At 43.2% G+C, this 25,244-nt stretch overlaps 1 protein-coding gene across 6 annotated transcripts in view; it reads left to right on the top strand.

Moving 5' to 3' along the window:
- Positions 1 to 25,244, top strand: part of LOC144591202 (phosphatidylinositol 4-phosphate 5-kinase type-1 beta-like) — a 126,528-nt gene that overhangs the window by 42,619 nt on the left and 58,665 nt on the right. The window contains exon 1 of one of the 6 annotated variants that reach the window (XM_078395503.1): positions 20,660 to 20,684. The exons of the other annotated variants lie outside the window; for them this stretch is intronic. The gene's annotated coding sequence lies outside the window, so the exon portion shown is untranslated. Of the gene's footprint in view, positions 1 to 20,659; positions 20,685 to 25,244 lie in introns of those variants that run through there. 6 annotated transcript variants of the gene reach the window in all.

Raw genomic sequence — 25,244 nt, 5'->3', positions numbered from 1 at the left:
TGGGTATTAAGAAGTAGACACAAAATGCTGGAGTAACTCAGCGGGTCAGGCAGCATCTCGGGAGAGAAGGAATGGGTGATGTTTCGGGTCGAGACCCTTCTCCAGACTGATGTCAGGGGAGGGGTAGCAAAGATAGGATGTAGTAGGAGACAGGAGGACTAGTGGGAGAACTGGGAAGGGGAAAGGGAGGGACAGAGGAACGATCTGAAGTTGGAGAAGTCAATGTTCATACTGCTGGGGTATAAACTGCCCAAGTGAAATGAGGTGCTGTTCCTCCAATTTGCGCTGGGCCTCACTATAACAAGGGAGGAGGCCCAGGACAAAGGTCAGATTGGGAATGGGAGGTGGAGTTGAAGTGCTGAGCCACCAGGAGATCAGATTGGTTAAGGCAGACTGAGCGAAGGTGTTGAGCGAAATGATCACCAAGCCTACATCTGGAACAGCAGATACAATAGATGAGGTTGTAGGAGGTGCAGGTGGACCTCGGCCACACCTGGAAAGACTGTTTGGGTCCTTGGATGGAGTCGAGGGGGGAGGTAAAGGGACAGGTGTTGCATCTCCTGCGGTTGCAGGGGAAAGTACCTGGGGAGGGGGTTGTTTGGGTGGGAAGGGACGAGTGGATCAGGGAGTTACGGAGGGAATGGTCTCTACGGAAAGCAGAAAGGGGTGGAGATGGGAAGATGTGGTCAGTAGTGGGATCCCGTTGGAGGTGGCGGAAATGTTGGAGAATAATTTGTTGTATAAGACAGCTGATGGGGTGGAAGGCGAGGGGGACTCTATCCTTGTTACGAATGGAGAGACGGGGAGCAAGAGCGAAGCTGCGGGATATAGAGGCGACCCTAGTGAGAGCCTCATCTATAATGGAAGAGGGGAACCCCCGTTTCCCAAAGAATTGGGACATTTCTGATGCCCTAGTGTGAAACACCTCATCCTGGGTGCAGATGTGGCGTAGACAGGGGAATTGGGAGTAGGGGATGGAGTTTTTACAGGAAACGGGGTGGGAAGAAGTGGTCAAGATAGCTATGGAAGTCAGTAGGTTTGTAGTAGATGTCGGTCACTAGTCTGTCTCCTGTAATGGAGATGGTGACGCAAAATGCTCGAGTAACTGAGCGGGTCAGGCAGCATCTCGGGAGAGAAGGAGTGGGTGACATTTCGGGTACATAAAATGCTGGAGTAACTCGGCGTACGCAAAATGCTGGAGTAACTCAGCGAGTAAGAAGTAGGTTGGCCTCAATGGGCCCAGACAATATTTATTCTCTACATGTTCATGCAGTCATGGTGGAAACTGAGAGAACTCCAGATTAAGAATGGAGTTGATCATCAGTAATATATTCACCCAAATTACTTTGGTTTGGTAACCTGAGAGCTTTTATGATTCTTGTCACAGAGCTCCATTGTCAGAGTGAGGCCCAGCGCAAATTGGAGGAGCAGCACCTTGTATTTCGCTTGGGCAGCTTACACCCCAGCGGTTTGAACATCGACTTCTCTAACTTCAAGTAACCCTTGCTTTCCCTCTCTCCATCCCTCCCCTTCCCCATTCTCCTACCAGTCTTATCTCTTGTTACTTCTTAAGCCCTTGGCTCCTCTAGGGAGCATAGGCCATTGACAAATGTCCTCCACCTCACTCGGTTGTTGGCGGTTCTTTCGATATCTCCCCAGTTGAGCCCACTCGCAGACATTTCTGCCTGGACACCTCTTCTCCAGCTGTTCCTGGAGCAACCTCTTTTCCTTTTTTCTTGGGGGTTCCATTTCAGGGCTTGCCGGGTGATGTTTGTGATAGGTTTTCTGAAGGTGTCCAATCCAACTCCATTTTCTCCTTCGAATTTGTAAGTCAATGGGATCCTGGCTTGTTCTTTTCCACAAGTCCGCATTGCTTACTTTGTCTCTCCACCAGATGTTTAGTATTCTCCTGAGGCAGGTGTTAATGAATGTTTGCAGCCTGTTGTGTGTTTTGTTGTTCTCCATGTCTCTGATCCATACAGCATTACCTGCTTCACATTTGAGTTAAAGATGTGTATTTTGGTGTTGATTGAGATGTATTTTGAGCTCCACATCTTCCTGAGCATGTTAAACACCACCCTAGCCTTATTGATTCTGCGTTTTATGTCTGCATCTGCCCCTCAGTAAATTCTCTGGCATTATAATAATAATAATAATAATAATAATATTCATTTATTGTCATTGCAACGAGTACAACGAAATTCAAAAATAGCCAATCCTGACGGTGCGTACAAACATATATGCAATAAATGCAAAAACAAATAAATACATAAATACAATTAAATACAATTATATTAAGTACAAGATTTTTTAACGGTGTTGCCTAGTGCAAGGTAGTGTTCAGTTCTCGTATGGCCCTGGGGTAAAAACTGTTCTTAAGTCTGTTTGTTCGGGATTTGATCGACCTGAAACGTCGACCAGAGGGCAGATGAACAAACAGACGGTGGCCGGGGTGGGATGGATCTTTTATTATTTTGCCTGCTCTACTGCGGCAGCGTAGGCTGAACAGGTGCTCCAGGGAGGGCAGTGAGCAGCCGATGATCTTCTGGGCCGTCGTGATGACCCTCTGAAGGGCCTTCCTGTCCTTTTCTGAGCAGCTGGCATACCATGTGGTTATACAGTATGCCAGCACACTCTCGATGGAGCAGCGATAGAAGGACAACATGAGCTTCTCCTGCAGGTTGGTTTTCCTGAGGATCCTCAGGAAGTGGAGTCTCTGCTGTGCCTTCTTTACTGTGGTGATGGTGTTGATAGACCAGGTAAGATCCTCTGCGATGTGCGTACCCAGGAACCTGAAAGCTGGTACCCTTTCCACACAGACCCCATTGATGTAGAGTGGGTCGTAATCTCCACTGGTTTTTCTAAAGTCAATTATAAGTTCCTTTGTTTTGGAGGAGTTCAGGACCAGATTGTTCACTGAACACCATGCTGCCAGCCTTTGGATTTCATCCCTATAGGCTGTCTCATCTCCTTCTGAGATGAGTCCAACCACAGTCGTGTCATCCGCGAACTTGATGATGGTGTTGGTGGGATGGGTGGGGGCGCAGTCGTGAGTGTAGAGGGAGTAAAGGATGGGGCTCAACACACAGCCCTGTGGTGAGCCGGTGCTCAGTGTAATGGTGGAGGAGAGGTGAGGGCCTATTTTGACGGTCTGGGGGCGGTTGGTCAGGAAGTCCTTGATCCATTGGCAGATGGTTTGTATACGAGCTTTCTCCAAAATCCCAGAAGATTTTCATGGCATTAAGATTTGTTGCTTGCTGTGTGCAAATTACCTGTCATGTTTCTGTAATCGTAACTGACGCTACGCTTCAAGAGCATTTCCTGAGTTGCAAAGCACTTTGAAAGAATGAACCAGTGCCTCCAGCAAACTTATTAAAGTGGCGTTGGATTTCAGTTTCTACCCTGTCTTTGTCCTTAATCCCTCAATGGTGTTGTTATCTTAACAATAATTGAGATGCATTTAACCAAGAAAATGTCATACTATCAAGTTTCTGTCATTTTGCACATTACTGAGACTGACAACTCAAAGCAAGGGTCGGGTTTGGGTCAAGTCTTGGGTGATTATAGAATTCCACAACACTTGCATCAGAATTAAGGATTCGAGGGATATGGGGAGAAAGCAGGAACGAGGTACTGATTTTGGATGATCAGTATTGAATGGCGGTGCTGGCTTGAAGGGCCGAATGTCGCATCCCCTTCTCTTCATCCTTCCAGCAAATGCTATTTCAAGGTTAAGGTCAGTTTATTATCACATGTACTAATTAAGGTACAGTGAAATTTGAGTTGCCATACAGCCATACTAAGTGAAAAGCACCAAGACACACAACCACAAAAGTTAACATAAACATCCGTCACAATGGATTCCACATTCCTCACTGTGATGGAAGGCAATAAAGTTCAATCTTCCTCTTCTCCCGAGGTCAGGGCAGTCAAACCATCCGCAGTCAGGGCGATCGAAGCCCCCGCAGCCGACGATCAAAGCCCCTGTTGGGGTGATCGAAACTCCTGCATCGGGGCGGTTGAAACACACTCCACGGCATGAAGCTCCCAAGTCGGCCCCTTCTTACCAGAGACCGCGTGCTTCACAATATTAAAGTCCACAGGCCCCACGGTTGGAGTTTCGACCGCCAGCAAAGGGATTGCAAGCTCCTTTGTATATTTACCCCAACTACACTGCCAGTTTGTCCTTGGGCAAGTTCTTGGATTGCCATTCTCAAAAAGGAGGATTTGGGAGCTCTTGATCATTGGGAGCTCTTGAAATCATGGAGAGATGGTAAGTTAAGTATTAGTTAAAAATCTCAAATGAAGTCTGATTATTGCAGTCCAGTTACAGGGATTTTTTAGGTTAGACACTTGTCGCAGTAACACAGCAAACAAAAATATCCTGAAGACCACAAGCAAGAAAGTGAGGATAATCTTAAAATATAGAAGTGAAATCTGTCAATGCTTTTCACATTGACTACTCCTTCACACAGCCCTCTGAGGTGGAGCATTTCAAGGATTCACAGCCCTCTGAAACAAATTCTCCTTTTATCACTTCTAAATGGCCGACCTAATATATACCCTGCATTTTCAGAGGCTCCAGAAGCTCCATGCAGTGGAAACCACTTCTCAGCATCTATACTACCAGTCCCCCCCAGTATCTATGATGTGGTAGATACTGGTTCAGTTTTCTCAGCGAGAAGTTTAATGAGGACGAGCATGCTGAAGGCTGCCACTTGAGGATGAAATATGTTGTCCAGCAGTGTTAATGCACTTTATTGAAACTAACTGCAGCTTTTCAAGTTTCCACAAGATATTCAATTGAAGTTTCAAATGGAGAAATGGGATTAATTAATGTACTTGCACTGTCATGAGATAATGTGATCTGTGTGTCTTCAGAACTTTAATTTGCATTGGTTCAATAAAATGGCCGTAAATTGTGTGAACAGCGGCAGATAATGTGCAATATCAGAATTATTCTGAATGTGCTGTCGTTGCATCACTGTGTACATCAGCTGGAACATTTGCTGATTTAGAAAGAGGAATTTTAAATTGATACCCATCCCTCTGCACCATTTCCGCCCCCAAATCCTCCTAGAATCCTGACTAGATTGAGTCCAAAGCATTTTGCATCTGACTCAATTCTTCTATCGGCTAAAGCTAATGAATGACGGTATTTATTCACAAAGTGCTGGAGTAACTCAGCAGGTCAGGCAGCATCTCGGGAGAGAAGGAATGGGTAATGTTTCGGGTCGAGACCCTTCTTCAGACTCCTTCAATGAATGACGGCCTCAGTTTGCACCCACTCGTGCGGGTTTGATTAAAATTTATCTTTGGGGAAACTAAGAAATAATTTGCAGTTCCACAATGATTTTGATATTGTTAAATCTCCCAAACATTTAATAGCCATTGGAGCATTACTTGACTGCTTCACTCTGAAAGTGTAGGGAAAGTGGCAGCTTATTTATACATGAGTTCTAGTTTTGTGATGTTTAATAGGGTATAATCATTGATTGCAAAACTGGGCAGAGATCCCTTGCCCCTCTTTGAAATTATTCTCTGCAATCATCACCCCAAAAAACAACACCCCTGACAATGCATCATTTCCCCAGTACTACGTCGTCAGCTGCGATTTTATTTGTGTGGAATGAGTTTTGTGTCCATAATCTTGGGATTTGGAGGTGGGAGAGAGTGCTCTTTTTCTTGGGCAGTCTGTCTGGGTAGAGAACAATTTGCTACCCTCGAGGCCTGTGTGAGAATTTATTTTAACATGGGTTAGCCATTTATACCCATAAATCATTGAGGAACTGCGCCACCGCGGTCACGGTGGCGCAGCGGTAGAGTTGCTGCCTTACAGTGAATGCAGCGCCGGAGACCTTGGTTCGATCCTGACTACGGGTGCTGTCTGTACGGAGTTTGTACATTCTCCCCATGACCTGCGTGGGTTTTCTCTGAGATCTTCGGTTTCCTCCCACACTCTTTTTTTTAAATTGCCCCCAGTGGGTGTAGGATAGTGTTAATGTGCGGGGATCGCTGGGCAGCGCGGACCCGGTGGGCCAAAGGGCCTGTTTCTGCACTGTATCTCTAAATCTAAATACCAGCCAGTGCATGTTCTTGACTGACTGTCTTTTGACAATGGCAAGGAGGTCCAATTGGAGATTAGGCTCTGCTGCATAGACTTCATTGCACGCATAAGTGCACATACCACACCATGAAAACTGACAATCTTTTCCTCCACTCCCCTCCCTTGCACCCTCCAAACCTGATCTCCTTCCTCAGACACCTTGTCAGTCCACTTTTCCCCCCAATGGTGGTCTTCTTCCTCCTCCTCCTCAATTCCCTGCTACCTTCATGTGGTTACCAGATAACTCATTTCCTCTTCACTCCCTCGTAACCACCCCCCACTCCCCAAAACTATTCCAGCTGCTGAAAGTTTGCTCTTGGAGTTTAACTTCAGGAATAGTGCCCTAATTTCCAAATGACTTTCCCCATCAGCAGTGCCAGCAGTCATGCCATCTGAAGCTGGCAGACCAGCCTAGAACCCCCTTAATCTCTCCAGGAAGACCGTGGGTGAATCTATCTGTCCCTTTAGTGCTGCTCAATGTCAGTAGATTGAGGTCCACAGTTGGACCCCACCAGGCACTTTTTCCCAGTGAATGGGGACAGATTCATCCCGCAGGTGTGGGAGCCGATCACACGGCTGCCATTTATTATCCTGCAAAACCAATATATTCCCAAGTGCAGGGAATCTGTTTACCAAATTTCTCTTAAAGCCCCTCTCCCAGCCTCCCCATTGAACACAGTTGACACTTCAGGAATATTGGGGGAAGGACTCCGAGCAGGAGTGGAGAATCCCTCACTGGCCAACAGAGGCATCATGTGTTTGGTTGCCAGGGGCTGGCAGGACACTGTGGTAGATTGATGTTTAGTGACCACGGATGGAAATGTGGTAGGGAGACGCGGTGAAAGCATCCAATCAGAGAAATCTATTTTGGCTCTTTAAGAGCTTGAATACTTTTCTGAGATCTATTGAAGCTTTTATGTAATCTGAGATTCTTCTTATTCCCTTGAATCTGGTGGTGTATAGAAAATCATTGCCATTCAAACAAAACAGGGGCTATAAGAGCATAGCTGGGGGATTTAGACAAATACCTGGATTGTCAATGCATGGAAGGCTGTGCGTCTAATGTGGTTAATTGTGATTGGAGCAGATGGATAAATGGGATTAGAATAGACGGGTACAACCTGGTCATGGTGGGGCCAAATTTGTACTTTAGTTTAGAAGCAGTGTGACCCTTCAACCCACCAAGTAAACACCAACTAGTGATACCTGTACACTAGTTCCACCCTACACATTTTACAGCGACAATTTACAGAAGCCAATTAACCAGCAAGCCTGCACGTCATTGGAATGTGGGAGGAAACCGGAACACCCGAGAGAACCCACGCGGTCACGGGGAATGTACAAACTCTGTACAGACTGCCACCTCTCGTCAGGATCAAACCCAGATCTCTGGCGCTGTAAGGCAGAAACTACTTCTGTACCACTGGCCCTTTCCTGTGCTGTAGGTTTAGGTTTATTTTTGAAACACTTGCCATAGTACAGAGAAAGCTTTGTTTTGATTTTTTTTGTTCCTGATGGGTAGTGCTGAGCACAAGGAATGAGGAAGAAAATTATTTTAATAGGAAGTCTTGAACTGGGTGTGGAATTTGAGTTGTGTAATTAACGTAATACCAGGTCTGACTCATTTAATTATTCAGATTCGCAAACGATACTGTTCCTGGATCAGGAAATAACATGAAATATTTTGAAGACTTGAAAATATTGTGTTTTTCATTATTTTTATAGAATGTGGGTGTTATTGACGGGGCTGGCATTTAACGCCCAACCCTTGCCTCCCTTGAAGGTAGTGGTGAGCCATCACCACTCTTCTGTGTGTGACGAAGGTGCTTGTGCAATGCTGTAATGTAGGGCAGTCCAGGATTTAAATCCAGTGACAATAAAGGTGTAGCTAATACGTTACCGACACAGGATGTGGATGGAAATTTACAGGTGATGGCATTCCATCCACCTGCTGATCTTATTCTTCCAGAAATTAAGAGAGAAGCGTTGCGAGGTGCAGATGATAATGCTGTGGAAAATTTGTTGATAGCAACCACGCTGCATTGGTGATGAAATATTCACAGCTCAGCTATCTGTGCTTTCTATAATACAACAAGCATGTTCCTGAATGATGGTTTGGTTCAGCCACCTTGCCCTCATTAACGGATAGCCCCAGTGTAAACTGCTCTTCTCCTGCTAAGGAATCTGGCCTCTTTCATGTTCACCATTTTTATGCTGATCTGTTTGGGATCGAGCTCGAGGCGGTCCATTCAGGACGGATGAGAACAGGTTTCCTCACCCTGAGTATTAAATCTAGGGAATACTTGACCATGTTGAGGACCCGTGTATGAAAGGGAATTATTGAGAGAAATCTAGGGATATGGAGTTTATGCAGAATGGCAGCGCTGTGCTGAAAAGTTTAGTTTAGAGATAGTGCAGAAACAGGCCCTTTGGCCCACCGAATCCACACCGACCAGCGATCCACACACATTAACGCTATCCTACATACATGAGGGACAATTTACACTTGTACCAAGCCAATTAACCTACAAACCTGCACACCTTTGGAGTGTGGGAGGAAACAGAAGATCTTTGAGAAAACCCACGCAGTCACGGGGAGAACATACAAACTCCGTACAGACAACACCCGTAGTTGGGATTGAACCCGGGTCCCCGGCACTGTAAGGCAGCAACTCTACCGCTGTGGCACCCTGACCAGGTCACCAGAGGTCTTAATGGCAGAGCAGGCAGGAAGGTCAATTGCCCACTGCCTCTTTGATTTCATACATTCTGCATTTGGTTTTGCAGGAGAGAATGAGTAAACTAGAAAAATGAGTATGTAGATTATATTGTGCAATAAGGTGCTTTTTCAAGCATGCGTGGTGGTATTTCAGCCTTTTGTGCTCAAGCTGACTCTTCTGAAAGTAATCAAATGACTCCCACTCCATTCCATTTTCTCTGTGGCCTTAAATATTTTCTTTTTCAAGTGTTTATCCAATTTCCTTTTAAGAGCTGCCATTGAAGATGTTAGGACTGCCTTTTAATGCATCATGTTCCAGCTCACGATTCATTTTTTGATTTATGTATGTATGTATATATGTAGTTCTGCTCTAACATATGTCTCTATAATGCAAGTTGGAGATATCTCGATGGATGAATTAGGGAACACTATTTGTATAGTGCGGACCAAATTGGTCATAACATAATTTCCATTGGGAATTAGAGAACCACTTAAAGGTTACTTTGGATTTTTTTTCTGCTTGTCAATTTCCGATTTCCAATTTCCATGTAACGTTTGGGCAGCAACCAGACACCATTGCCTCTTCAGAGCGCAGCTGTTACTGCACTTTAACCACGGGTGGTCAATGAAATTGATAAGCGATCGCTCCTATTGACATTTAACTATTAAATAAATAAAGTGTAGGAAGGAACTGCAGATGCTGGTTTACACTGAAGATGATACAAAATGTTGGGGTAACTCAGTGGGGCAGGCAGCATCTCTGGGTAGAAGGAATGGATGACGTTTCGGGTCGAGTCCCTTCAGATTGAGTCATATTTTTAGCTTGTAGTAACAATGAAAACTTATAGCTATTAAAAAGACCTCTATTTTTTTTTAATCCTGTGGGGGGAGGGGTGGGGGGGGGGGAGTCATTTTGTTATTGAGTCTGAATCACTCCAGCTCCTAACATCTTTCCCCATTGATACAATTATTTTTAAAAACACTGTTTTCTATAATGCAAAGTTTCTTAGGAAAGTAGCTATTGTATTATAGCTGAACTACCTGTACACATAGTAATGAAGGTAAACATCGTCAGATGGGGCTCACAGGGGTAATACCCATGTAAGGTGTTAATTTCAAGTCTCCACTCCAAAGACGTGCACAAGGCATCTAGATTGACTCTCCAGCTGCACTCAGTGGTGCAATCTTTTAGACAAGATGTTCAGCTATGGTCTGGATGCTCTCTTAAATGCGTGTACTGGATTCCATGGCATTAGTTCAGAGTTATCCCACCTGCCCTGCTTAAAATTCATCCCACAATCTGCATCCTAAAAGCCGATGATCTGGTCTTAACCCGAAACGTCACCCATTCCTTCTCTCCAGACATGCTGCTTGTCCTGCTGAGTTACTCCAGCATTTTGTGCCTACCTTCCATCTGGTCATTATCTTGGTGTTTATGGGCGCTAGCTGTGTGGAAATTGACTGGTGCACCTCCTACAATACAGCGTTGACACTTCCAAAAGCATCTCATTGGCTGCAAAGCATTTGGGACTTCCTGATTTGGTAATGACTTTTGTAAAAATCCAAACATGTTTTTAATGCAGCTAGATTTCATCAAATCTCCATTCTCCTTTTTGTATAATTAAAAATAATGGGATTTTAAAATTACACGAAGGAATGGCTTCAAACTTGGAGTTTAACCAAGTGCAGGAAATCGGCAATGATTTATTTCTTAATCTGCCTGTCAGTCCCCATCTGCAGTTTGACAGTTTGAGGGAGTGTTCACCTTTGTACTTGTGGTTTTGGATCCCAGAGGTGACCATGCCATTTGATAATTTATACTTTGTATTTTGTGATCTTCTTTAATATTTTAAAAGTCATTATTTAAAGACCTTTTTCATGCTGCCAGTCCTTGTAATTTTCTGCTGATGTGCTTCATGCTTTTGCTTTAGCTGCTGTTTCAGGTCCTTGCCAAGACTATCTCTGCATTTGTGGCAATTTGAATTATTTTGGTTCCCTTTGACAATTTGTTGGATGCAAGAGATCAGAGATGTTGGTGGCCATAGCTGTCAGATTGTTTCATTATCATTCAAGTGCGTGCTCACAAATGCGCATAAATGCTTTCTGAGTACACACTGTAAATACTGGAAATGTAAAAATAGAAATTCCGAGGGGAGCTCTTCAGTGTCCTCCACAGGCAAAGAAACTACTATTATTACATTTACATTTATATAGCGCTTTTCAAACACTCAAAGACGCTTTACAGGGATTACTAGAACATAGAGAAGAAAATAAATAGATAAATAAGTAAACGAACAGAAAAAGGAGACAGAAGGTGAGGTGACAGTCAGTGGTTGAAGGTGAGACTTCAGTGATGTTTGAATGTGGTGAGTGAGGAGGAGACTCTGACGGTTTTCAGTAGTGAGTTCCAGAGGGTGGGAGCAGCGATGGAGAAAGCCCTGTCCCCCCAGGATCTGAGTTTGGTCCGGATGGGGGAGGACAGGAGGTTGGCAGCAGCAGAGCGGAGGGTGCAGGTGGGAGTGTGCCTTTGGAGGAGGTCTGTCAGGTAGGATGGGGCCAGGTTATGGAGGGCTTTGTAGGTCATGAGGAGAATTTTGTACTGGATTCTCTGGGGGATGGGGAGCCAGTGGAGCTTGTAAAGGACGGGGGTGATATGGTCACGGATCGGGGAGTGGGTGAGTAGACGGGCAGCGGAGTTTTGAATGTATTGAAGTTTACTGATGATTTTTGAGGGTGAACCATAGAGGAGGCTGTTGCAGTAGTCCAGACGGGAGGTAATGAAGGCGTGGATGAGGGTTTCTGCAGCTGTGGAGGAGAGGGATGGACGGAGACGGGCGATGTTTTTGAGGTGGAAGAAGGCTGTCTTTGTGATGTGTTTGATGTGTTTGTCGAAGGAGAGGGTTTGATCAAAGATGATTCCAAGATTCCGGATGTGAGGGGAGGTGGATACTGGGAGACCATCAATATTGAGGATGAAGTTTTGGGTGGATTTGGTGAGCGTTTTTGGACCAATGATGATGATTTCAGATTTGTTGCAGTTGAGTTTCAGGAAATTTGATTGAAGCCAAGATTTTATTTCAGTGATGTAGTTTGTCAGTGTAGAGTGTGTGGTGGTGGAGATTGACTATGGCATTTTGACGTCTGTGACTCTGCTGCTCTATATGCTTCAAACTGTGATTAGAGACAACATTCTATTTTTTTTAATTAAGCTTGGAATTTTTGGATTGAAAACTTTTTAGTGGGGGCTCAGCACTAGGTATCGGAGGTCGGAAGGAATGTAGTTTCAATTTGATTCCCTTTTTCTCTCTTCCCATCCGCCAGTGGCCCGTTCTGCTTGCCCATCTGTAGGAAGGATGTCATTAAGCTGGAAGGGGTGCAGAAAAGTTTCACCAGGTTGTTGCCAGGACTCGAGAGCTTGAGTTATGAGGAGAGACTGGGACTGTTTCCCTTGGAGCATATGAGGCTGAGAGTTTTATAAAATCAAGGGAGACATAGTTAAGGTGCATGATTGCAGTTTCTTTTCAAGAAAGAGCAGTCTACAACTAGAGGACATAGGTTTATAGTAAGAGGGGAATGATTTAGGAGTCCTGAGGGATACCATCTTCACACAAAAGGTGGTGCATATAATGAACGCTGCCATAGGAAGCTGAGAACATGGATACAATTACAATGTTTAAAAGACATTTAGACAGGTCCATGGATCAGAAGGGTTGCGAGGGATTTGGGTCAAACACGGGCAAATGGGACAATTATAAAACTTGGTTGGCATGGATAAGTTGTGCCGAAGGGCTTGTTTTTGTGCTGTAAGGCTCTGACAGTGCACCCAGAGCTCCCACACATCTTTCTCCTCTGAGGGTCAGCTGTGGATCCAAAGACTACACACTCGCCTTTCGGGTCCATCGATCCCAAGTTCAAATATTTCTCAAGAAGCTTGAGTACATGAGCTAGGCTTGCTTCTGTTTCATTAGGCATGGTGGCGCAGCGGTAGAGTTGCTGCCTTACAGCAAATGCAACGTCGGAGACTCGGGTTCGATCTTGACTACGGGCGCCGTCTGTACGGAGTTTGTACGTTCTCCCCGGGACCTGCGTGGGTTTTCTCCGAGATCTTCGGTTTCCTCCCACACTCCAAAGACATACAGGTATGTAGGTTAATTGGCTGGGCAAATGTAAAAATTGTTCCTAGTGGGTGTAGGATAGTGTTAGTGTGCGGGGATCGCTGGGCGGCGCAGACCCGATGGGCCGAAGGGCCTGTTTCTGCGCTGTATCTCTAAATCTAAAATAAATCTAAAAATTATAGTATTGAAGGAGGGCTCCACAGCTGGAGGCACTGTCCTTGAGATGAGGCTCTGTGATCCCACTCTAGTGGACATAATGGGCATTTATGATCAAAATAGTTTCCCCCCTCCCTCATTTCCAAACTCTATCCTCCAGGCAGTATCAGTAAACTGATAGTATCAATTGTGGAAGTCCTGTCCATTACCTGACATCTCGAAGTGTGCTGAAAGTTTTAAGCGCTCCATAAGATATAAGGAACAGAATCATTCTGCACTGTTTGATAAAATCACAACTGATCTTTTACTTTTGTGCCATTTTCCTGCATTAACTCTATATCCCATGATCACTTTAATATCTAAATGCCTCAATCATTCAGTGACCAAGTCCACAGCCCTCTCTGGCAGAAAGATTTGAATAGTCAAATTCTCCTCAACTCTGCCCTGAATGGCCAGCTCCTTATTTTGAGATGGTGCTTCTGGGTATTTTTTCAAAGCCAACTCAATTGGATGATATATTATTCCTGAATCTCTCCTATCAAAGCTCTGAGAATTTTATACATTTCATGAGTACAGACTCGAGTGTGTTTAATTGTCACGTGGACCTAATTGGAACTGTGAAATTCTCACTTGCCTGCATTTCAGAAAGATTACTACTTTTTCTAAACTCGAAGGGTCAGATCACTTTATTGGCCAGTGTTTCTTGGGATTTTCCGAAATAGTAAAAGTTAAGACAGAAATGCAATGACGGTCAAACAAGTCAAAGAATTTGAAGACACTGCTTCCTCCTTGCATTTTTTTTAATACTTCTGGAAAGGAAATTGTTAAATGCTCGAAGCATGCAGAAAGCTTTTTTGAATCTCATGGAATGTCGATGGGACCCGCCCAGAGCAGGTGAATACGTATTTCCAACAGGCTGAAACTATTTGCATCATCATTTGCCTGCAACCTTCTATGTTGCACAGCAGGAATCAACCGCGTTATTGTAAAGAAATGATTGTAAAATAGGTTGATGTATTTGAAGGCTCTGGAAATGTGAGTAATTGCTTAGCCTTACAAATGTTATTTGACTGGTTTCTGTATATTTGTGTGTGTATCTGTATTTCAATGCCAAAATTACTGGACCAGTAACCCAGAATTTGTGTACTGAATTATATTCCAATATATTATATGGTAATAATATCTATTATTGGATGTTGCATGTTTTTTTAACAAATTCATCTGGCTCACTCGTGTCTGATAGTGAGGAACGTTGCTGTCTCTGCTCAATAGATACGTATGCGATGGCAGTCTAATTGAGGCTGCACTCTCCTCTGAAGGTGGAGGTTGGTTACCTGACCTGAAGCCTGAGGGAACCTGATTATATGGGTCAACTCTGGGTTAAGTTGAGTGTTACGTGCTCAGGAACCATTCGGACTAGTTGGGCTGTGCCATGCATGTGGGAAATAGGACAGACGTTGGAGAGAGAGAGAGAGAGAGAAAGAGAGAAAGAGGGAGAGAGGGAGAGAGAGGTGTGCGTGCGTGACAGACATGCAGGTATGCATAAAGCAGTCAGGTCAGCAAAACAAAACAAGTTTGTGCCAAGAGCAGCCTTGCCGCACTTTGGTTGGCCCTCAATGTTATACCACACCAGGCCTCTCTCTCTCTACCAGCAAGCCGTTTTGTTGAGGACGTAATTAATGTTAGTTTAGCTGAAGCTACCCATGTCCAGTGTGTGGTACTGCACTGATTCCAGAAAACGTTTGTATTTAAGTTGCATTGAATCGTCAAGCCTTGGTATTTTAACTCGCCTCCGTGCGTTGTGTTTGCACACAGACCTCTCTGAGACCAGCGTGCACGGTTTGCAGCGTGTTATTAATAGGAATCAAGGAGCTGCAAATGCTGGAATCTTGGAGGAAGTCCCAGGTGCTGGTGGAACCCAGTGGTTGGGCAGCATCTGTGGAGGGAATGGACAGGTGACATTTTGGGATTTGGGACCCTTCTTCAGACAGAGTGAAATAGTAGCAGGGGATAAGCTGGAAAAGAGCCTGAAGGGTTCTAACCTGAAATATACATTACCTCCACATATGCTGCCTGACATGCTGAGTTCCTCCAGCACTCTAGTTTGTTAATACAGAAACTAAGTATCTAGTTTTTTATTTCACAAAATGCTGGAGTAACTCAGCAGGTCAGGCAGCATCTCGGGAGAGAAGGAATGGGTGATGTTTCGGGTCGAGACCCTTCTTCAGACTGACGTCGGGGGGGGGCGGGGCAAAGGAAGGATATAGGTGGAGACAAGAAGATAGAGGGAGAACTGGGAAGGGGGAAGGGGGAGGGGGGAAGAGAGGGACAGAGGAACTATCTAAAGTTGGAGAAGTCAATGTTCATACCGCTGGGCTGCAAGCTGCCCAAGCAAAATATGAGGTGCTGTTCCTCCAATTTCCGGTCGGCCTCACTATGGCACTGGAGGAGGCCCATGACAGAAAGGTCAGACTGGGAGTGGGAGTTGGTGCTCAGCCACCGAGAGATCAGGTTGGTTAAGGCGGACTGAGCGACAGTGTTGAACGAAACGATCGCCGAGCCTGCGTTTGGTTTCGCCGATGTAAAGAAGTTGACATCTAGAGCAGCGGATACAATAGATGAGGTTGGAGGAGGTGCAGGTGAACCTCTGTCTCACCTGGAAAGACTGTTTGGGTCCTTGGATGGAGTTGAGGGGGGAGCTAAAGGGACAGGTGTTGCATCTCCTGCGGTTGCAGGGGAAAGTGCCTGGGGGTGGGGTGGTTTGGGTAGGAAGGGACGAGTGGACCAGGGATTTACGGAGGGAACGGTCTCTACGGAACGCAGAAACGGGAGGGGATGGGAAGATGTGGCCAGTAGTGGGGTCCCGTTGTAGGTGACGGAAATGTTGGAGGATGATTTGTTGGATACGCTGGCTGATGGGGTGGAAGGTGAGAACGAGGGGGATTCTGCCCTTGTTACGAATAAGTATCTAGGATCATTGCATAGACAAATAAGACACATTAATAGCGGATGTCACTGCTTTTAACCTAGAACATAGAACTGTGCAGCACAAGAACAGGCCTTTTGGTCCTCGATGTCTGTGCTGACCACTAGTGTAAGAAAATAACTGCAGATGCTGATACAAATCGAAGGTATTTATTCACAAAATGCTGGAGTAACTCAGCCGGTCATGCAGCATCTCAGGAGAGAAGGAATGGGTGACGTTTCGGGTCGAGACCTTTCTTCCTCAATTGAAACTAATCGCCTTTTTATCTGTTATTTACCCATCCCCTCAAGTCTGTTTCCAGTGTAGGTAGGTGTCTTGTATTTCTTCAGTAAATGCTTGGGCTGAACTCATTTTGTCAGACTGCGTGTGAGAATAGGTTTGTGCTTGGGAATATTTGGATGACATTTTATGCGAGTCAGCACAGGTTAGAAGACTCAACAACCTTCTGTATTTTTGAGAAACATTGAAGTAAAATCCAATTAAAATTAATATTTTGGAGAGATTTTAACATTTTTCAGAAATGTGGGTCTGTGGGGAGGTTGTGGAAGAATTAATGACTGGGCCTTCAGTTGCTCTAATGATTTGGAATTCCTTGTGAATGGCCTTTTAATTGGGACGTTGAATACAGTGTGACAAACAAATGATCCAGTGTATGTTTTGCCGGCTGGTTATATTTAATGAATTGCACAACACTGATTTAAATGCTAACGGAGCTTAATTATGCAAGAGAAAAAGCCCGTCTTCTTCACTCGCTCTCCATCGTTCATATCCTCTCCATCCCCTTCTGACCAACTCCAATCTTTTATAGCCACCTCCCGTCTCCCCTCATCTGACATGTGAAAACTGTGGTCCCGTCAACCCTCTTGGTGGGCAGGAAAAGATTGGGAGAATTTCTCAACCACAGCCCAATGTGCAGGGGGCAGCATTTAATATCACTTCCATAGCTTATCTTCACTTAAACTTCACTGCTGCTGTAGGATCCTCTCCTCTTCCCACATTATAGCTGTGACCGCACTTCACAAGTACTTTGCTGGTTCTGGAGTTTAAGACGTACTGAGGGATGTGTGAAAGGTGCTTAAAAAATATGGAAATGCTAAAAATGGTGAAGGACGAGGATCCTCAAACTTGTCTTCAGCAACAGCACGTTATTGGTGGAGAAAGTCAAAAACTTCAAATTCCTGGGCGTGCATATCTTCGAAGATCTGTTCTGGACCCAGAACATCGATGCAATCATAAAGAAAGCCCATCGATGCCTCTACTTCCTTAGAAGATTGAGTAGATCCGGCATGTCGACAAATACTCTATTGAATTCCTCTTGGTATAGTGGAGAGCACATTGACTGTTGTATCACTACCTGGTTCAACAACTCGAACGCCAAGGAATGAAGACTGCAAAAGGTGGTGAACACTGCCCAGTCTACCATAGGTACTGACCTCCCCACCATCGAAGGGATTACAGGAGACCAAGCCTCAAAGGAGCCAGCATCAACTGGAACCCACACCACCCTGGCCACACTCTCATTTCACTTGTGCCATAGGGAAGATGATATAGGAGACTGAAAACTGTAACATCCAAGTCCAGGAGCAGCTTTTTCCCGCAACAACCATCAAACTATTAAACTCTACAATCTCCAACTATGCTCTGAATGACATAGACCTGGGGGCATTATTTTGGGCTTTTGCACTATTTTTAAATGTGCTGAACTTTCTGTTTATTGTGTTTGCAGACTACTCTGTTTGCATATCTGTTGTGCTTGCAGGTAAGACTTTCGTTGTTATGTTTTGGGGCATTCTTGACCTTTGACAGTAGAAACTACAGATGCTGGAACCTTGAGTGAAAAAACAGTGTGCTGGAAGAATTTACTGGGTCAGGCAGAATCTGTGGAGGAATGGGACAGACACTGTATCGGGTTGGGACCCTTCTTCAGAGTTCCCTATCTGAAACATTTTCTGTGCATTGGCATCCACAAATTTGGCCTGGACCATTTAGTTCCCCCCAGCAGTTTAATGTGATATAAATGCATGTCCTTTTGATTTTCACATTGCCAGTGGTGCTGTCAACAACAAGCCAGTCTTTATGGTTGGCTGCAAGCTTCTTCCTCAGAAATGAACCATGCGTATACTTAAGCTGAAGCCCAGTGGTTGAAGCAGGGGGGTGTTGTCATTCGACCTGCATTTGATTATAACTTTAAAAAAGCTCCAGCAAATGATTGGCTCGTTAGAGATGCCATCCAGGGTATGGCTCACAGCCGATACAAAGGAAGATGGTTATAGAGTCACGCCATGACAGCAGCAAATTTTACGGAAATTTATTTTTAGTCCTATCGTCTTCAGTTGCTCATCTGTAACTTTCTTTCCTTGACGAGGGACTTCTTACTGGTGATTTCCTGGAATTTGACTCCTTTCACCACTCTGCTGTGCTGTGGAAGCAGCCTTTAGTAGAACTTGGACAACCTCCAGATGCTCATCAACAAATGGCAGATAATATTCCTGGCAATTAAATGATGGAATGGCCATCTCGAGAAGATAAAAAGCCAAGCCATTTATCCTGCTTTCAAAAACACTCCTTGGAAATTGTACTGTTTTAGAATTGTTTTTAATGATATGATCAGCAGTTAGGATGCTATCCATTGGGTGATTATCCTCTTGGCTACCTTAACAATTCTGCCCTTTAACAGTAAGAACATGCTGTGTTATTGACATATAGTATTCCATGTCCACAAAATGCTTTGAGTTGAGTGTGAATGGCTTTAAATTAGTGCAGCCCAATTATTAAAATATTTGTTGAATACTTTAGCATTGAACTTGCAAGATATTTGCCTTAATGTGCACATTGGATACATGCAATAGCACAGGTGCGATGGGTTGAAGGGCCTTGCAGTATTACTCTGACTCTTTCCTCTTGGGCTGCGTAATGCAATTTCAAGCAAGTGTGACACAAGGAACTGCAAATGCTGGTTTGCAACAAAAAAAAAGGCAGTGCTGGAGTAACTCAGAGGGGGTCAGGTAGCATCTCTGGAGAACATGGCTAAGTGACGTTTTGGGTCGGGGCCCTTCAGTCCTGACCCGAAACATCACCTGTCCATGTTCTCCAGAGATGCAGCTGACCTGCTGAGTTTCTCCAGCACATTTGGTCTTTTTTCAAGCAAGTGACCCTTGATAGTGTATCCATTTGCTGTTTCTTTGTGCTGTAACAAATCCATGCAATATACAGGCTTAATAATCTTTATTGAGAGAGGAGAGATTTAATTATTCACAAAGCAAGTTGTAGCAATCTGGAAAGTGCTGCCTTAAAGGATGGTGAACATCTAGGTAAATATTTGTGTAGGGCAGTACAGAAATAGAGATTGTGAAGGGGATTAATTGGAGAGCCCTTTCAATGAGACAGTACTGACAGGTTGGCCTGAATGTCTCCCAGTGTGATGAGTCCAAAATGTAATGGGCCTCTTAATGAAAATGTCTAAATTCTATTTGTCAAATAATGTGTTACTTCATCCGAACTGGTTCAAAGATAACCAGCTTATCCACCGCACCGTGTTCCGCATCGTGTTCCATATGTCAATTTCCAAAATCAAACATTTGACTATGGAAATTGGAGATGGTGCCAAAGACTTGTGTCGTCTTTTTTACTGCATAATAAATGCAGCCTGTAGACTCGGTCGGTGCCTCTTGAATTGCAGTCACTGTTAAAATGTAGCTCTGCTCAAGTTAACTGTTTGCTATATTCCCAGAAATGGCACAGTGATAATTACCAGATCTTGATAAGTGATGTTGCTACTTAGACTTAAATAGATAATTTGTTTTATTGTTGCACTATAAATGATGGCAACAGGGAGACGTTTCTAGCACCTGGAGACCATCTATTCCTACCTGAAAGGTATTAAAGTCTTGTCTGAGGGGTGGCACCTGGGACTGTCAGCATTTCCACAAGTTCATCAGTCATAGGAGCAGAATTACGATCAGGTCAACTCCACCATCCAATCATGGCTGTCAATGCTGACACTTTGATCCATATTTTTGTTTAATTTCTGGTTTGGAGGCATGAAACCACAGTCCTCTGACTCTAGAGACAACAGTACCACCCATTGCATCAGGATTGACTGTTCCTAATCATTTTTCAAAACCCCCATTCATTGTTTATACAAGCACAGTGTCTACAGTGTACAAGTACAGGGACTGAAGAAGGGTCTTTACCCGAAACATCACCTATTCCTTTTCTCCAGAGATGCTGTCTGACCTGCTGAGTTACTCCATCTTTTTGTGTCTGTCTTTGGTTTAAACCAGCATCTGCAGTTCCTTCCTACAGTGTCTTTACCAAGTACTTACTATACATGATCCGATGACGATAGGCGCACTCTTGGTTTGACAAGATACAGATGTATTTTGTTTTAATTACTGAAGTGCTCCACTGGGGACATCTTAGTGTGTTAAAGAAGCTGGGCAAGAAAATGCTTAAACCATGAAAGGCGAGCCAGTGTGCAATTATATAATGTCGCTGTGTAGGGTCAACTGTGTTATATAAACAGATTGTGCCCATTTGGAATGTTTGCAAATGCAACCATAACCTTCCTGGGTTTATCAGGGATGAGGATTATTTGGTCTGGTGAGTTTTGTAAGAGTAATGTATTAATTGTCCCATGTTTGATGAAATGGCTTCTGCTTTGAAGTATTTTGCAGATTAATTCTGTGTAAAGCTGCTTATTGTACTTTTCAACCATGTCCTTAAACTTAATGTTCTTACGAAATGAGTTTGGATGGGTTTTTCACATTGTAAGATTGAGTACTTTTTTTTCTCTTTAAAAGCGATTGCGAGGTGACCTTTATAGAGAAATGTTTATATTATGACAGGGTTCAGATTGCTAGGCACGAGAGAAAATAGTTCTGAGCAAGTCGTGACTCAGTGCCGTAAGTTTTGCCTTGTCATTAATAATTTCAGTAGGGAATTCGTGAGAGACCACTGCCTGGAGAGTGGTGAGAATGTGGAAACCACTCCCACGGGGAATGGGTGAAGTGACTAGGAGAGATACATTTAAGGGAATAAACACAAGAAAGTGATGGTGTGGAAGGAGGTCCTTGAGGAGCGTGAGCAGCTATTGAAGTGAATTGTTTTTTCCGTGCTATAAATTATAAGATGTGTTCATTTCTCAATGACCTTTGAATGCAAATGTAAATAGATCATGGGACTCACTGACAGAAATCATTGTTTTATGAGCTGTAGTTGAGATGGAGTGTATGACTCAGTCCATGAATTTTGCATGTAGGAAATGGAAACCACAACTTTTTCCAATAGAACAAGAATAATTTCATGTGAATGGAGGACGTTTACAAATAAATTCTACGCAAATAACCTCGGCACCTATTCATGGCTGTGTTGTTACCAAGCCTGATTGACAGGGAATGTTTGAACTAAAAGGAACAATGTAGAAAAATGACATTGGAATAACAGATTAGCCTGGGCAGTATTGACTGGGGTTGAATGGCCTACTCGTGCCACTGTATTTCATTTTCTTGTCATCTCCACTCGGATTGACTGCATGGTTATCATTATAACCCCATAAAATGTATGTCTCCCTCTATCTTGTGGAAATGTTTTGTGAACTTGTGATCTTGCACTAAATCTTCAAATGACTTTTTTTAAATTTCAAAGGTCATCTGCTTTTGAGGTAACCATTAAATGTTATAAACAAAATTGGATCTAAATTAAAATGCATCATCAAAGATAAAGCTTTTAAGATTCATTTTGGTGAGAACTTTGGTAATAGAATGTAATTGGGACTGGATTGATCACTCTGTGCTTGTTAAAAGCGTGACTACCAGATTAGAACATTTAGATGTAACAAAGAAAATTATGGGAACTCTCAGACTACACTTCCTTTCATTGCTTCCACAACTCTGCCATCTTCTCTCACTGTCATTCCCCCATTGTAAGAATGTATAAGATAAGGCCAGAAGTAGACCATATATATGATCCCTCAAGCCTGCCTCCTGTGCTCTTCAAGTAAATCATGGCTGACCCTCGTCTTCCCACCTGGTGACCAGATGCCTTGATTAATTCTATGGAGAAAACATTATCTTGGGTCATGTGAACCTCCACAGCTCTGGTACCGAGGACTCTAAGCACTGATAATCTGCAGAGTGAAGAAAGTTCGCCTTATCTAATTCTGACACTATTCCCCTTCATTCTACACTTGCCTCATCAATCCCCATTGGAATCATCAGTAAATATATTTCAATGGAACCTTCATTCCTTTAGACACCAGCAAGTTTAGCCCCCACCAGTATCACAAAATGCTGGATTAGACCTCAGCAGGTCAGGCAGCATCGAGGTGAGAGGGAATGGGTGATGTTTCGGGTCGAGACCCTTCTTCAGACTGAGAGTTTAGCCCCCACCAGTCGTTCCCCTTGTGGAATAAGCCCCTAAACTAAAGAACTCGGATGGCATTGATTGTACTGGTATAAATATATTCTTGGGATAAAAGACACCAAACCTGCACAGAATGAAATCACACCAAGGTTCTGTACAATTGGATGATCACTTCCTTGTTCCTCTAATTGTAATCATAACTGATTGCTTAGTAACTGCAGGTTATTTTCACTCGCAACTAAAAGAGCGGAAAGATGATAATGGAACTATTTGCTTTAACTATTGAGACAAGCTGTGCCGTTTATGAATCCCTGGATGTAATAATGTTAAAATAAATGAATTATGATAAAGTAAATATTAACAGCCATGCAACATCCTGAGCATCTTGGTAATTGAGTAATTTATTCCCACAGTCAAGTCAAGTCAAGTCAAATTTATTTGTCACATACACATACTCGATGTGCAGTGAAATGAAAGTGGCAATGCCTGCGGGTTGTGCACAAAAAGAATTACAGTTACAGCATATAAATAAAGTTAATAAGTTACTAAACATAGCACAAAAAGTGTCGACAAAAATTTAGTCTCTGGGGTTATCAAAGTTGACAGTCCTGATGGCCTGTGGGAAGAAGCTCCGTCTCATCCTCTCCGTTTGAGTTTGAGTCCACTTGATAGAGCTTGAGTTCTTGATTTTCAGGGCAGAATAATGTGTAAATTGTTTTCACAGCACTTTTTAATGTAGAAAGGCACACCAAGAACTTCACTCGATTCTACAAAATACAATGTTAAGAAATAAAAGCAGAAGTTCCCCACAACTATGAATTTATTTTTACCTGTTTTCTTGCACTAACCTTACATTTCCAAATTTCCTTCAAATCAAATAATCCTCCTTGATTTTACCTGATGGTCAACTCTTCACAACCATCTTGGGTAGAGAATTCTAGAAAATCATTACCCTCAGAGTAAAAGAAATGTGGTCATCTGTCTCTCATGGCAAACCCCATATTTTTGAGACCATGATCTTTAGTTCAGTTAGATAAAACTAAATGAGACAGAACCATAATAGAAGATCCTGTTAAAATGGTGAAACTTGGACCAAGAGTTGAGTTTTATAAAAAGTATATTGAAAGAAAAGAAGCCAAGGGGCATTCTGGAATATAAGCTCGGCAGATGATGGGGCATGGCTGATAGATGGGGCAATATAATTTGGCAGAGTTTATGAAGCCAGAATTGGAGGAATGTGGATATTGGAAGGTTAAAGCGCTGGCAGAAGGTAGAGACATAGGAAAGGGAGAGGATGTGAGGGATTGAAAAGCATGGGTGAGAATTTTAAAAATCTATGCACTTCTCGGAGCGAGCCATGGTAAGTTTCCTCATGTTAAAAATTGAGGCTGGCATTTAAGTACAAGTAATTAGAAAGATCAGTGGTCATTATTGCAAAGATGGTGGAGTACAATCACAGGGATGTCTTGCTTCAACTTGCATGGGGATCGTACCTTGGGTACTGTATACATTTTTTGTCTTGTTTGAGGAATATGCTTGCAATGGAGAAATTTCACAGAACATTAGCTAGAATGATTCCTTGGACGAAAGAATGCAAGAAAGATTGAGAAGGTTGCTTCTGCAATCATTGGAAATGCAAAGATTGAGGTGTGATCTCAACACCTGTGAGATTCTGAGGCTTGAAGGAGCTGATGGTGAGATGTTGCTTCCCCGCCTGGGGAATTTAAAACTAAAGTGATAGTTTCAGCACAGTGGGATACTATTTAAATTAGATGTGATTCCCATGAGGGTCATGATTCCTTGGAATCCTCTACCCCAGAGAGCTGTGGCGGCTGAATTATTGAATGCATTCAGTTAAAAAAGACAAATATTTTGCTCTAAGAGTTGAGGGTATATCGGGAACAACCAATAAAATGATAGACACAAAATGCTGGAGGAACTCAGCGGATCGGGCAGCATCTCTGGAGAAAATAAATAGATGAAGATTTGGGTTGAGACCCTTCAGATTGAAGACAGGTTGTGACACCTATTCCTTTTCTCCAGAGATGCTGCCTGACCCACTGATTTTATTCAACTTTGTGTCTTTCTTTGGTTTAAACCAGCATCTGCAGTTCCTTCATACACGACTGATGAAGTGAGCTGTGATCAAGTTGAAATCAACCGTGAACCTATTGAATGTTGGAACAGGTTCAGGGTGTTGTATGTGCATCCACTGTTCCTGTTTCATGTGGTCTTGTGTTCTTGGTCATGTCACTGTGCAACCCAGAGAGAATGCCAGCAGCCAGTCAGTTGGCTTGAGGCCAACTTTTACATGAGAAAAACAAATTTTACCTTGCAAGTTTATTAGCATTTTAAAAATTATGAATATTTAGTCTTTATAATACTTTGGTTTTAAAGTATCAATATTTAACAAAAGTGTAGACTGCTTGATATCAAAACTAATATAAAAGTGTTGAAGGTAAGATTGTGATATGAGCATTACACAATCATATAGAGATTCAAATATTTTGTACATGTTTAAAAGATTTAAATAAAAGTAATGGCTAGTTAGATTTGCACTAAACGTTTACCCCTTTATCATATACCTGTGGATAGCTTAATTGTATAGACTTTTGGCCTATTGAATAGCATGCAACAAAACTTTTCATTTTACCTTTGTACACGTGACAATAATAAACTAAACTGATTCAAGGCGTGTTGTTGAGCTGATCACAGTCCAGTAATACATGATATTACTCCATGACTTTTGATAGAGTGCAGAGAGAGGGATTTTTGATGGCACACTTCAGAAATTAGTTG

Source organism: Rhinoraja longicauda, chromosome 3 (assembly GCF_053455715.1).
Source record: "Rhinoraja longicauda isolate Sanriku21f chromosome 3, sRhiLon1.1, whole genome shotgun sequence".
NCBI classification, from domain to species: domain Eukaryota; kingdom Metazoa; phylum Chordata; class Chondrichthyes; order Rajiformes; family Arhynchobatidae; genus Rhinoraja; species Rhinoraja longicauda.
Note: the sequence above shows the minus strand (reverse complement) of the source record. Positions and strands in the feature narration are given on the sequence as shown.